Raw genomic sequence first — 14587 nt, forward strand, 5'->3', positions numbered from 1 at the left:
TAGTCACCAGCCAGTGAGTCCTTTTATTTTGGTTTGGGTGGGGATGCTGTTTTAGCCAACTCTTGGCTCTGAGACACTTCGGCCAACTATGCTTACCTTACCCAGTATGCAGGAACTCTTCACAGGGGAGAGGTTTGACATTACTATTTGGTATAACTAGCCAACAAAACTATCTGGAACTCTTGAGGATATCTCAAGGCCATCAGACATCCATAACCAGCCCCAATACATATCCTCAACACACTTAAGATATCATGAACCACTTAAAAAGGAGGTTGCCCGTTAACATTCCTAACAAACAGCTACATATATCCTACATACATCCCTGCTCACATGTTTATACTAGCTTGTGTTATTTTACCATAATGTTTGATACCCAAATTTGTTCCATTTTTGTTTACCCATTCTCCACCAACTCACTCTCACCTTTCTTCACTTTCCCTTTTCCTCTCCTAGGTCTGGTTGAACACCAAGGGCAGGGTCACAATTTGTTCACCCACCTATACAGACGCAGCACTTTAAGACCACTTTGCTGGTGACTTGCACAGTATAAAATCTAAATAACATAACAGACCTCCTAGAGATCAACATTTGATACATATTGACTCTAAATTTGGCTAAGGCATTCCATATTGGGTTCAGTGTTTTTAAATCAATTGGGACTTAAACTCCGTTGCACTGCTCTGATGACAGATCAAAACCTTGGAAATGCTAATGATTTCCATTGACCTTGGAGTATGGTGTCAGGCGTAGGGTAGTGGTGGTGCCACTGGGACTTATATTTGTGGAGATGGAAAAAGAGGACATGTCCAAAATAAGGAGCAATTCGCCCCAATCTTGCTGAGAATAGTCAACGCCTCTTTTAAGGTGGGAGTAGTCCCTAAAGAGATAAAGAAGGTCGCCATTACACCATTGGTGCAGAAAGTTGGACTGGACCCCAAGGATCCGGGGAACCTTCGTCCAATTACCAATTCCAATTTTATACTCAAAATCTTAGATAGAATAGCTACTCAGCAGCTGCAGAATCATGCGTAAAAATACACATCACTACATCAACAACAGTCTGGGTTTAGGGCTTCACATAGCATGGAGACGGCTATGTTGGACCTTCAAAATCACATGCTGGGTTGATGGATAAGGGTAAAATTGGGATACTGATGTTGCTGGATCTCAGCGCGGCATTTTACCTGGTTGATCATGAAATTTTGGCCAAAGCACTTTGAGACAATGTGGGATGTTCTGAATTGGCACTGAAGTGGCTTGTCTCTTTTCTCACAGATCGACAAGCGAGAGTACATTGGGGAAACAACTTCTCTGACCCTATCTCAATCTTATTCTGAGTTCCTCAGGGCGCTAGCCTCTCGCCCATACTTTTTAACATTTATATGTGTAATCTGTGTAACATCCTAGTGGAAACAGGGGTTTTCTTCACTATTTATGCGGATGATACGCAGCTCATATTAGACCTAGGGGGCTCTCATAGTACAGATAGCGAAACGATTGGGAAAGTATACAGCAAAATTAATGATTGGATTCAGCTAAACTGGAATTGTCTTAACAACACCAAAACGGAACTCATGCTGTTTGGGTCCAGTCGACTGTTAGCCAAACTTGGGATGGAGTATGAGTCCTTCCAGATCAAGGATGCCACAATCCAAGCATCCAACCAGGTCAAAACCCTGGGCATGATGGGGAACTCTTCCGTCAACTCTGAAGCACAGGCTAACTATCTGCTAAAAAACACAGCTTGTTACCTGCAGCTTATGAGGGCTATTAGTCCATTCCTAAAGGAAAACAATATGTCCACTATTGCCAGGGCCATTGTGTTATCCAAGCTTGACTACGGTAATGCCCTTCTTATTGGGGCTTCTGTTAAAGACTTAGCTAGTTGCCATGTCATACAGAATGATGCTGTGTGGCTTGTTAAGCATCTCAGGAGAAGGGATCGTATCACCATGGCCAGTCACTTCACTGGCTCAGGGTGGAGGAGTGAATAAAGTTTAAATCTTTGACTCTCGTGCACAAATGCCTCTTCAGCAAAGCCCCTAGCTACCTCAAGAAAAGCTTGGTACTCTATACCCCGAAGAGACAGTTACGCTCGGAAGGCAAGAACCTACTGATAGTACCCAACTATAAACTCAAGTCAGGCATGGGCAGATCTTTTGTAGTGCTTGCAGCTCAGCTGTGGAATACCCTTCCTATGACTATGAGACTGGAAGGTAATCATTTACAGTTTAGAAAACTGCCTGAAGACTCACCTATTCAGTTAACTTTTCACAGCTTCTGCTTTTAGTTCACTTAGTTAGACACAGGAGGTCCTCTTGAGAGTTTTATGTTTGTCTTGTCAAAGTGCCCTGATGCCTGTGGGCTGCCGGCGCTATATAAGATGATATACATACATACATGTGTCCAGTTCCTCTCCTGAGAAGTGTCAAATGAGACCTATTTCTCTCATGTGCTACAATCTGCTCCAAATTGGTGCACATTCATATCCAAAAGAGGTAAAAGGGCATACAATTAGAATCTGCAAAATAATGTTTGAAATTGTGGCACAGTGTCAAATTGAGCATTAGTCAGGTGCCACTGGGACTGCAAGGCAGTATATTCCTGAACCACAGTGTACAGCACTAGTGATTAATGTAGTACAAAGACAATGTGCCCACTGAGTATGCATGACCCCGGGTCAGTAGGATGGAAGATGATGGGGTGTAAATAATGCATGTGAACTGGAGGCAGATCGAAAGGAAGGCTGGATTTAAGATGATGGAGAACATAGAGGCAGGCTGGAGGTAGGTTCGCTGAAGAACACAGGCATGGTAAAAACAGGACAGTAGGAGAGAACGCATGGCAAATAACAAACCATAATGGGATATGATGCAGAGAAAAAAAATATCAGAATTCAGCAAAAAGCAAATCTCCTTGAACTTAAAGGTTGAAGGGCACCAACTGGACTATAGAAGGAATGAGAATGTGTTGAACATAGGAAGGCAGATTCACTGGAAGACTGGATAACAAGGTAAGAAGCAAGGTAAACTGGCAGATTGGCTGCCAAAAAAGGAATCCACAAAAAATATCCCTATACAGTATTGAGCAGTATACTGTATGACCGGTTCACTGTAATGCTGCAGTCATGTGGGATTGAGAATGTGCCTCATGTAGGTGATTGCCATAGAGCCCCTTAGTAAACACGTCCCATCAAGGATGCCAAGAAGCTGGAACACAGTCTATGCATAATGCACACATTATATATTATGATGGTACTCATGCCCACATCTCCAGCAGCTGTGTTGGAATGCTTGACTCTGTAGTGACTGCCCCTGGTGCACCGGGGGAACATCACAACATTCCCAAGTCCAGGCACAAGCATGGATACAGTCATCAAGACTCAGGTAAGCCACACCACATACAATGCATGCACGGGAGGCTGAAACAGATTTGAAGTCCTGAGAGCCAATGTATGTGTTCCTCCTGACATTTGTTTATAAGGTGGATGGCCAAGCCAATGTTTTTAAATCCTTTTCATCTCCAATTTCGGTCCCCATTGTCATGATCTGGTCTTTGAGCACATGATCAAGAGATATTTCAACATTGTTAGTAGGCATCTTAAAGGTGTAAGGCATGACATATTCTCCCAACATTATCATCAGTGTTTCATTCAGCAGCAATATGCATGATTGTTTCAGGCTGAGGAAAATCTATTAGAAAGTAACCTCGTGGGAGGAGAGAGAAGGGTGTGCCGCAGAGAGCATATACATTGGGCCTTAATACGGCTTTGGCGGTAGCCATGCTGCTATTTGCGGCATGGCTGCCTCCAAAACCGGGTCCGGGTTCCCCGAATGGGGAATTACCGGGCCATTCTGCGTTTGGAGGGCCCCGTAATTCCTCCCTCAGGGAACCCGGACCCGGACCTTCCCCATTCCCATTCGAGGCCCCATAGGGCTCAATGGAAATGGGTGCAGGGAGCTAACAATGGGCCGATTACGACGGTCCGTTGTTAGCTCCCTGGTCCCCTCGCGGGACCCGATAATGATGCCTGGTTTTACCAGGCGTCCTTACCGGGCCCCGCGAGGGGATCTTATAATCAGGAGGAATGGGTTTAACGGGTCCGCATCCAATAGCGGCACCCGTTAACCCATTCCGCCAGGGTCGTAATGAGGACCTTTGTCTTAGTTAGATCTGATAGATTTAGATGCCCACATATAGCAACACAGAAACAGCAACACATCCATTAATGGTGTGGTGGCAGAGGTTTTATATATAAGGCAGAATTATAGGCCCGCTGTTTATTTGTTGTCTTACTAGCATGTATTGATGTGAGATACATGGGAAGAGCAGACATAGGTGGAAAAAGGAGTTAGTAAGGTAGTGTAGTAGAAGCTAGGTCAGTATGGTAAAAATGACAGTAGATGTTAAGGACTAGCACATGATGAACAGATGAGAATGTAGGCCTTGGCGTGGAGCTGCGGCTCTGTTATTTCAGCTACAAAAACTCACCTCTATTCCCCAGGACAGAAGCCGAAGTCCGAGGCACCCATGATGTACAGATGAGCAAAATTTATATCCAGCGTTTGGACGTGGTGGTGATGGGAACGGAATTTTAGTTGGTAAAAGAGCAGGGATTCACTCTTTGAAGTAAAACTTCATGAGAATTTGGCATGATACTCTGTGATGCTAATTTACCCAGGCAAAGATTTAGAACACTACTAACCTCACTCTGGGGTGGACTTCTCATATGAATTACAGCCAGACACACAACTTGAGCAAGCAAATCCTCGAAATTCAAACTCAAGAGCAGTGTCCTGATGACGTCATTCCTGGGCACCTGGGGTTGGGAGAAGATAAGGGGGAGCCGTGCCTGGAATGTCTTGTGTTTCGGGACAGGAAAAGCAGAGGGGATGCCAATAAATTTAGTACACGATCAGAGGTGCAGCGTGTGTGCTGCATGGTGTGTGGGTTAATGAGGAAGCCTATTGTATTATCAAAAACAGGCTTGGCCGGTTATATGTGATTTTACTGAAGTAAAATTCAGAGTGGTAAGTTTCACCGAGGTAAAAAATACCGAAAAAATACCAAAATGTATTTTTTTTTAATTTAGAGGTCCCCCAAAACCTTTGTGTTCTTACCCTTTTAACCCCATCCCCTCTTTTTAACCCCTTACAAAATTACCATATATATACAGTTATTTACCATTTCTGGTATTTGTTCAGTATTTTGCACCTCGGTGTAAATTACCACTCTGAATCTATTGACCTAGAGCATACAGACCACTTTTGACATTGTTGCCCTTTCTCTTTTTAAATTGTAGATGATGAAATATGGGGTTAGAAGATTAAACATCTATTCCAAATTCCTCTGTCTTGACAAAAGCCTGTTTTCTTTTAAAAGGGAAGACCACCACATGGATGTGGACTATCTCACTCTTAAGGCCGAAAGTCAGTGCGTCGACAACACTTTTGTTTATCCATTGTCTCACTCTAAGTGAAAAGGAGGGTGATAATCAATAAGCACCCCATGGGGACGGTGCGAGGTACCTAAAGAAAAGACTGTGAAGGAACAAAGAGATATTATAGAACTCTCAGAAAATGCAACAAACACAACTGTGAAGTGTTACCATCACAAATAATCCTAGTCTAGTCAGACCCAGGCAATAAGAGTTGATGTGATTCGGGCTTTTGTTTTTTGGTACAATGTGTTAAAACACCACTCAGAAAAAGAGGCCCTTACACCCACTTGAACCTCTATAAAAACAGATTTAAGGGTATGAAAAACTTGATAGCACAATATTGTAGGCCAAAAATGAACTAGCCCAGAATGAATGCAATTGTGTATAATGTAGATTGATTGGTTTATATGATTTCTTTTATATGTGTATGAATTAGTATGTATAAGCAACCAGAGTAATTAACACAATTTTCTTTTGAATAAAACATGTCTTTTGGATGAGAAACAGGGTTGTTTCTTATGCAAAGCGGTTTGGCTTGGAGTGGCAGCAGTTAGCAACTCCTGAGGTATGTGTTTTGCCTGAATCTGACTAATAATAGTCATAAGAGAACCAGGAGCAGGAGGAATCTTGTGGTTCACATTTTGTCCAATGTATGTCCAGCAGCAGACCCAACAGCCAGCTCCACAAGTTTGGGACAAACATGCTTTGCCTCATGGCACAGTGACATCATGCACAGGGGCATATGTGGAGGGCTCTAACTTTTTGTATTCCCAGGGTCAAACACATAACCAGATGAGAATAGCCCACAGAGAGCCCTGACATTCCCCTTCCTGTCAGTCACCACCGACTGAGAAGAGAAAGCCCTGATAGGTGTGGAGCTAGGCAACAAATAATTCATTTTTTATGGTTGACACAGGTGCAACAAAATCATGCATGAAGGGAGGGCACTTCCTCTTATCAGGTAAAGGAATGGGCATGCATAGATTTTCTGGAGCAATATATTCAAAGAAGATTTACCCATCAAGGGAGGTAACCAAGAAGTACTTGTGAACTACTGTCCTCAAAAGCAGCACCAACACAATTGTTGCAAAGGTTTTTGTTAAGCAAACTGAACATGACCATTTCGTTCCCAGAAGAAGGGTCAGTGTTTTCAACATCAGAAATCTGTTATGCCAGGGCCTTGGCAATAACAAGAGCATTTTTCAGTGGTGGTGCTAATAAGGGAGTATCTGTGCACCCAGATTTGTTTATGTATGGAGTAACATCATTGTACAATATGATACAATTTACAAATTTGCAATAGGACCTGTTAGAGGTCCCAAACACTATTTGGAGGGATAATCCTCATGATGTAGGGCTCTTGAGTAATACAGGGGCAGTATGCATTAAGCTAAAGCCAGGAGCAGTGTCAATAGAAACAGATGAGGGAATACATGAGAACATTGTTGCACTGTGGCGGCAGGGCATTCCAGTACCATTAGAGTCCCTGTGTAACATAGCGATTTACCTTGTGAAAAAAGTAAAGGGGTCAAGTTTGAGGTTCATGCAAGATTTGCGTCCATTGAATAGCATAGTGGAGGTAAAATTCCCACTTGTACCAAACCCTACAACAATTCTTTGCAACATACCCAAAAAGCCACATATTTTTCTGTCATTGATTTGAAAAAATGCATTCTTTTCAATCCCATGACACCTTTTTTCTCAATACCACACTGAGTTTCTTTGCAGCAGGCAGCAATTTCAAAACACTAGACTTCCACAGGGGTACTTTGAGATCCTCAGTATTTTTAACAGAGTCCTGCACATGGATTTGGGCAACATACATGTACTCTGTACATTAATTCAGTTTGTAGATAATCTTCTAGTATGTAGCACCATGGAAGAGATGTACAAAGCAGAAGAGATGAACAAAGCAGATTCCATTACACTCTGGACATTGTTTGCAGACAAAAGGTACAACGTAGACAAGGAGAAAAAGCAATATTACCAGAAGTAGGTTGTGTGTTTGAGACAAATAATATCATCTGTAGGGAAAGGAGTAACTCCAGAAAGAGCTGCTGCAGTACAAAATGCACCACAGCACAATTTATTTTTTACTGATACAGTTCAATAAACATCAACCTTTCAATTTTTATATTACATTTATATCAATACTAAAAGGTTTTTAACATAAATCTAAGAAAAGCCAAGAACTTAAACATTGTTAAAACATTTTTGGAAACATAGCTGGAACAATAAACACGTACAAGATATAAGTATACATAACACCATGGAAACTAAAATATTTCCTGATTTGATTTTTGGAGGTCAGAACTGTAATCATAATAATTAGCGAAATAAATCATGTAATACAGCACTATCTTATTCAAAGTAACTGTAGAGAAAACAATTCTATTAATAAATGTTCCACAGATTTATGATTGATTTGCTGTTTTACAAAAGCGACTTACATTGTCTATTTCCTGAATTCTTTGCCATTTGGCTAATAACTCCTTAGTTGGCCAGAGATTGAATCTTAAACTTAAAAAAGGCATTTCAACAGATACGATTTAGGAGTGTATAGTATTTTGTGATCAAATGGATTGTTCTTGAAATCAACGTAATTAAGGCATGCTTGTCACGTGTTAATCCAGTCTGCTGAGTTAATTTTTCCTTGGCACGCATTGGATTAGTTGCAAGTAAGTCAATTGAAATGCCAAATGATAAATAGGACATTATTTAGTTACGACTTCCATGTTGAGATAAATTAATGATTAGAGGTTGTTTTGTACATTGAGAGTATTTGCACCAGCATATTGGTATTGGAGACAGTCACACCTTTCCTGTAGAGTGTGTATAGTTTCCATACGTCAATTCTGTGTAATGATTGTGACCCTAACTCGTGCTTTATTATAGGCAAAGGTTGCCCATGTGGAAGTGACAGAACAAGCCTCCAAAATAGCTATAGCTTGGTCCAGAATAATTCTGCTTTCCAAGACTTGGTTTCAGTGCCATAAATAACTATTGGCACAACTTTTTGCATATAAAAGGTAGAAGAGAGTACAAGAGAATTTGCCATACTTTTCCATACAGCCGTGCCTGTGGTATGGCTGTTAGTACTTTTGATGTAATCTCCAACACATATAGGAGGTCCGTCATGTGATCATTGGTGTTAACTCCTAAATATTGATACTCATGTGCGGTTTCTATGCTATTTAATTGAAGTGCCATTTATAACGTCTTTGACCATTCCGACCCTTGCCACAGTGTAACACTTTGGTTTTGTCTAAGTTGATGACTTACTGATTCTGTGCTGCATAATCACTGAAAGCATTTAACAGGTTTTGTGGGCCATTGGGAGTTTTGGGTAATAAAACCAAGTCATCCACATAGAGGAGCCATGAGATGAAGTGGTCCCCCAGGTTTAGTGAATGAGATCTGATGCTGGCGAATGTTTACTTCATATCAGAAATAAACAAATTAAATTGGGCTAAAGCTAAAATACAGCCCTGTTTGAGTCTTCTAAAAGTTGGAATTGGCAAGGAAAAAAATCTCCATCTGATGACCGTCTTTCAGGGTGCTGATGGTAATTGGACATTGTGCTATTTGTGATTTATCCATTAGTACATTTCTAGAGACTGAGTCAAACGTTGACATGAAATCTATGAAGGCCATATATACCTCTTGTTGCATTGAGCTACAATGTGCCTTAATTCACTAATCAACATTAGATTGATGGAGGTGCCCAACCCAACTATAAAGCCTGTTTGGAAAGGATATATATGTGGGAAATCGGGTGTCTATTTGTTGAAATCTCTCAGTATCAGGTGAACAAACATTTTTCCTGGGGCATCTAACAGGGGAATTGGTTGATAATTAGAAGAGGACTGTCTGTCACACTTTTTAAAAATTGGTACAACCATTGAGTTTTGCCATGCCCAGGGAAGAACGTTGGTTTCGAGAACTTGATTATAGATGTTAAAAATCATTTTTGCCAAAGCCTGTGGATGGTCTTTAAACATAGCATTATTGAGGCCATGAGGATCAGGGGCTCTAATGGAGCTTGATTTTTGTATGAAAAATATAATGTCTTCCTCCTCATATTCAATATGCATGTTATCAGTTTGAGGTCTGACCAGGGAGGAGTTCACAATTAAAGGCAGTGCATGTAGGTTGGAGAAATTCTCTTTCAATGTATGTTCTGATACTGCATTAATTAAGAAAGGAGTCTGCGTTAAATGAATGGTTTTATTTAACAAATTACATATCTGCACGGAGTTCTGTGTTCTAAGTGCAGCTAACATGGATTCTCCATCCTGTTGCATTAACAAAGATTTTATATTGTGTTTTCATTCGTCTAAGCACCATCGATCGAGTTGACGGTTGATGGAGGCAATCGCTTAGTTAATCTTTCATTTTTTCGATAATCGATCTTTCTTATATGCAGTTCAGAGTCATATTTGTGCTTATGTCTATAATTCTTTCTCACAGTGAGAGATGGTATTTCTCTGAAAGTCTGGAGTACTGAAATATTTTGTTCCTTCGCTGAATAAACACCTTCAGTCGAGGTATGATAATTTGGTTGGATTTGATCATTAAGTTTCTTTAATGAAGTCTCTGATCAGTGAAATTGATTTTGGCCTGGGTTTAGCTCAAGAATGCCATTATGGCAAGATTTGATGGTGGATTCTCCTGTGCATTCCATGAGCAGGTTAAAGACAGCAGTGCATTATCACTAAGATGCTGTGTCAGGATTTCCAATATTTCCACCAGAGCAAACAGTTTTCTGTCTGTGTAAACATAATCAATGATAAATGTCAAGTTCTCTCTCCTCCAGGTACTTTGGGGGGGGGTGTCTCCATTTAATGCCCCATTCAACATCACAAACTGTTTTTCTTCCATGAAAGACAACCACGGGTGCCTTAATGCTTCTTCAGCAATGTTGACCTCCGAGAAGCAATGGAGGTTCAAATCTCCAGCTAGAATAGTATGAACCAATGTTAATTAGAGCTATATCTTTAAATGGAAAAGTGATTTTTACCAATTGAATATAAGAATTTGGAGAAGCCCATGGCTGTAATGAGATACCATGTCAAAATTGTTATATGTCTAGTGGTAGCATTCAAGAGATGGGCAAAACCATGCGTATTCCAGCTTGCAATTTTGAAAGTTTGTCGATGCTCAGTCTTGGATTGTTATGCATTCTGAATAAAGCGTTGTTTCCATTGCATCTGCTTAGATAAGTGGGCATTTGCATATGGCTCAACTTCTTCAGCATTGATCGAGCAAGTAATTAGTAGTGGAGTAGATGCTAGAGTTGTCAACTACAGTCCTTTAATGATTTTAGCTTCTGAAGGAGTGTCTAGAAGAGTGTCTTTATGAACAAGAAATCCTAAATTGTATAGCTCAGTTCTAGCTTGCCATATCATATTTTGAATCACCCCCTATTGCATCCAAACTCTTGCCACAGAAAAGTCTGATTCCATAATAAATTATACTTGGTTAATATCGGATGATGTAGTATCCTCGAGGCTTGGAATATCAGAGAATATGTTAAGTAAACGTGCCCTATTTTGGTCATAAACTACATATGGTTTTGGTCAACATTGTATTACCAGCTGGTGGTAATGTAGCAAATTCCCCTTAGGTTGATTAGTAGAATCTACTGCATGAATAATTCTTTTAGTTGGCAGTAATAGAGAAGACATGCTGTTTCTTAAGTCAGGCAGGTCTTTCTGAATAGATTGTGCAGGTCGTGTAATGGCATGACAAGTGTGAGAGTGGGAGAGAACAGAATCAGCAATGTCATCCTGATTACAACATTTCAGACGCAAGCATTTTACTGCTATGATTGCTGTGGTGCACTGAAAAAGAGAGCAGGACCTTTTCCTATTTCAGTCCTTCTCTATTCTAGAGTTAAGAATTGTTCATTGTATGTGACCATTGTGGGAGTGTACAATGTATTATCCAGCTGTGTTGGATGGGCCACAGAGGGTAAGGATTCTATAGATTGGGTTCACTGCTGATCAGCTACTGCTGACATCAGGTCATCCAGCGGCTGATTCCTTAGATTGCTAGTCAGAGGTCTAGTGATGTGTGCTTTCCCATTTAACAAAAGATTGCTGATCTGGCTAATTCAATCTGCTTGTTTGGTAAGGTTAATGATCGAATAAAGTGCTTCGAAGCAGAATGTGTTTGTATAGAAATAGGCTTAATGTTTTTTGTTTTCTTTATGCTTTGAGCAGATTTGAACATTTTTTTTAATTTGTAATGGGAATCATTAGATCCTTTGCATCTTGCACAAGTGAATTTGTTGAGTCAATCGGCTGAATGTTCGCATCCGAGGCAGTGAAGACCATAATTGGCACATCTCTGTCTTCGGCTGGGGCCTCCATCTGGAACAGCATCCCTGCCACTCTATAATTTGAGGAGAACTATCTTCGGGTCCAGAAGCACCTCAAGACCTTCCTCTTTGCGCCCCCTTTCCCCTGCTGATCTGCTCTCGCTTGGCACTGTGCACCTGGCTACCCTCTGTCCACTGGGCCCTGGTACCTGCTCACTGTGCCACCCTCCTGCACTGCCTCCTGGCCACCCCTTGCACTGGGGACTGTATCTGTACCCATACAGTCCTCCACTGCCCCATTTACTTCTTTTTCTGCACTTTATCAGACGTACCCATCCTGCTGCCGTAAACACAGCACTTGCCACTTGCTGGATGCACTACTGTTTATTGCCTCTATTATCTATCTATTTTTATTTATTATCATTTATCTGTTCTCCACTGCTCTGCAATTTCCACCTCCCCCTTCCATGAACTTTTCCCTTTCCTATGCACTTGCAAGATCTCAATGTCACTGGGCCTAGTAAGGTCGTTGTTGTGTTCTCCCTTGTCCCCCACGCTTGTCTTGTCGTGCTCTGAAACACTTGTATATGAGCACAATACAAATAAAATATCATATCATATCAGTTAAAGATGTAGGCTCCAATGCCAGGATTTTTGCACAGTGGATTTCATTCTTATGAGTACCGCACAAGGATCTTGACTGTGCACAGGCCATATCAACTGTTTTACTCGATTCAAAATTGGGGAGATTATTCTGGTCGCTCACTTAGTCTTGTTGTAATAGTTGAGTAATTAAAGAAGTTTGATAGTTAACTTTACTGTTTAACACTTCAAATAATTTGGTCAAAGACATAAGTGCTGTATTCATGACTGTTAATGCAATATTCACTTGCGGGGTGTCACAATATATTATACAGCAAAAGGAAGTCAGGGATCTCTTTCCCTTGGAATGAATGTTGCGCACAATAAAACAGCTTTTTATTTTTACAATCCTAGTTCGTTTTTAGGGAGGCCTCCAACCTGTTTTGCACCCAATATCCACAAGCACCCCATGTCACAGTAGACCAGGAACCAGGCTGGTGTGTTACCAAAAATATTTTATTAATCTGCGATTTAATGGGAAAATTGAATAAACAGTTACAATAGCTGCCACCAAGGTGTGGCAACACAAATTTAGAGTCTTTTAGTCAATTGTCACACTAAGACAACTTAAACTTGGGAGGATAGCTCAGTGGCAACATGCTCACCTTGGAAGCAAGTCGACACAAAACAACACAGGTTCGATCCCTGGTTCCGTGCTAAGAAACCTCTGGTTATTTAAGCACATTATAAATACGCAACTAAGACAAAAACAATTACACAACTAAAAAACAAACAATTCCTGTAACAACGCCTTCATGCCCGTGGGCTGTGTGAGCGCTTTAAAAATGCAACAAAAATAAAATCTGTATGGCACAATTATTTACTTTACTAATTTCACCACTACTATCAACAGTTCAAAACACCATGAAAATGAATGCAACTCACAGGAAAGTGCATGCGCACACAAAGGATTCTTGGGTCCCAGCAACCCTCACTCCCCCAGACCTCCAATAGGCTGGTCAGCTTTGAAGGGAATGCAGTAGCAAGGAATGGGAACACCAGGTTAAAACAGATTTTTAATGGGGTTTTCAGAAACAATATGGGGAGCCAGCAATGAATAGAACAATTCCTTTTTTTGGACCAGGTAAAATGGGTTTTTACTTAGGAAAACTACAATGAGACCTCACAAAAGGGTAGTTTGTGATGTTTAGACTAGAAGATAAAGAGGGCTTCAGAACAGACTAGCCAGCCACAATAGGAAAGCACTTTTAGTACATGCAACACATGGGCAAATGGAAAGGGCAATGCAATTTGAAATTTGTTATCAAAATATGGTAGGGGATGAAAATTACACTAGGAAAAACTCTTGTTAAAAGGTTAAGTGAAATTTCCAGAGAGAAGAAAATGCAAATGACACTCGTTTTTGCTAAGGCTGCAAATGTCAGGCAGGATTTAAGCAATGGGCAACTCACATAGGGAAATCCGTTTTCAGTTAAAATGACAGAGGCACATAAAAGGTAGGCTCTGGGCAAAGAGATTACTCACAATAAGAAATTGGTTTGGGCTTAAAATGACAGATGCAAATAGGAATTTGTTTTGTACTACACCATTTAAACACACGGACACATTTGATTTCTGCTCACAATGAATTTAATTCTTTGGGGGAGCACTTTATAACTATAATAACTCACAAGACACTATGAAGAGATAGTTAGTTTTGAATTCTAACCATCTTGATCCCGCAAAATAATGTGGAAATGAATTGATTTACTGAAAGAAAAATAAACTAGGGATCTACACAAGCAACTGGAGATTCTTCAAAGGAAACGGCTAAAGTGCATTGGCAAACAAAGGATTTTCACTGGAAAAAATGTCCAAAATGCACAAACAAGTGAAATATTTTTCAATGGGAGAATGACTGAATTACACAAACAAAGAAGATTGGGGGAATCTCTATGGCAATTATGAAGAAGTTAGAGCTTATTAAATCTATAGCTGGGGAGGTATTTACTTACTGGAGAGGGCTGAATGGGGCACCAGGGTGTCTCAGGACCTCACTGCTGGGACAGCCAGGAGTCAGTCAAGGATTCTCTGTGTCTGAAAAAGGGGTCCGAAGTCATTTTGCAGCTACTAGCTTCACTCTAAGATGTAGGCCTCACTCTGCAATTATGGTTCCAGATTTGGTCAGCTGCACAACTCGAGATTTGGTAGGGAGAGTGCTGATTTGAGGCAGAGTGACT

This window comes from Ambystoma mexicanum, chromosome 6p (genome assembly GCF_040938575.1).
Source record: "Ambystoma mexicanum isolate Mex_15411 chromosome 6p, UKY_AmexF1_1, whole genome shotgun sequence".
NCBI classification, from domain to species: domain Eukaryota; kingdom Metazoa; phylum Chordata; class Amphibia; order Caudata; family Ambystomatidae; genus Ambystoma; species Ambystoma mexicanum.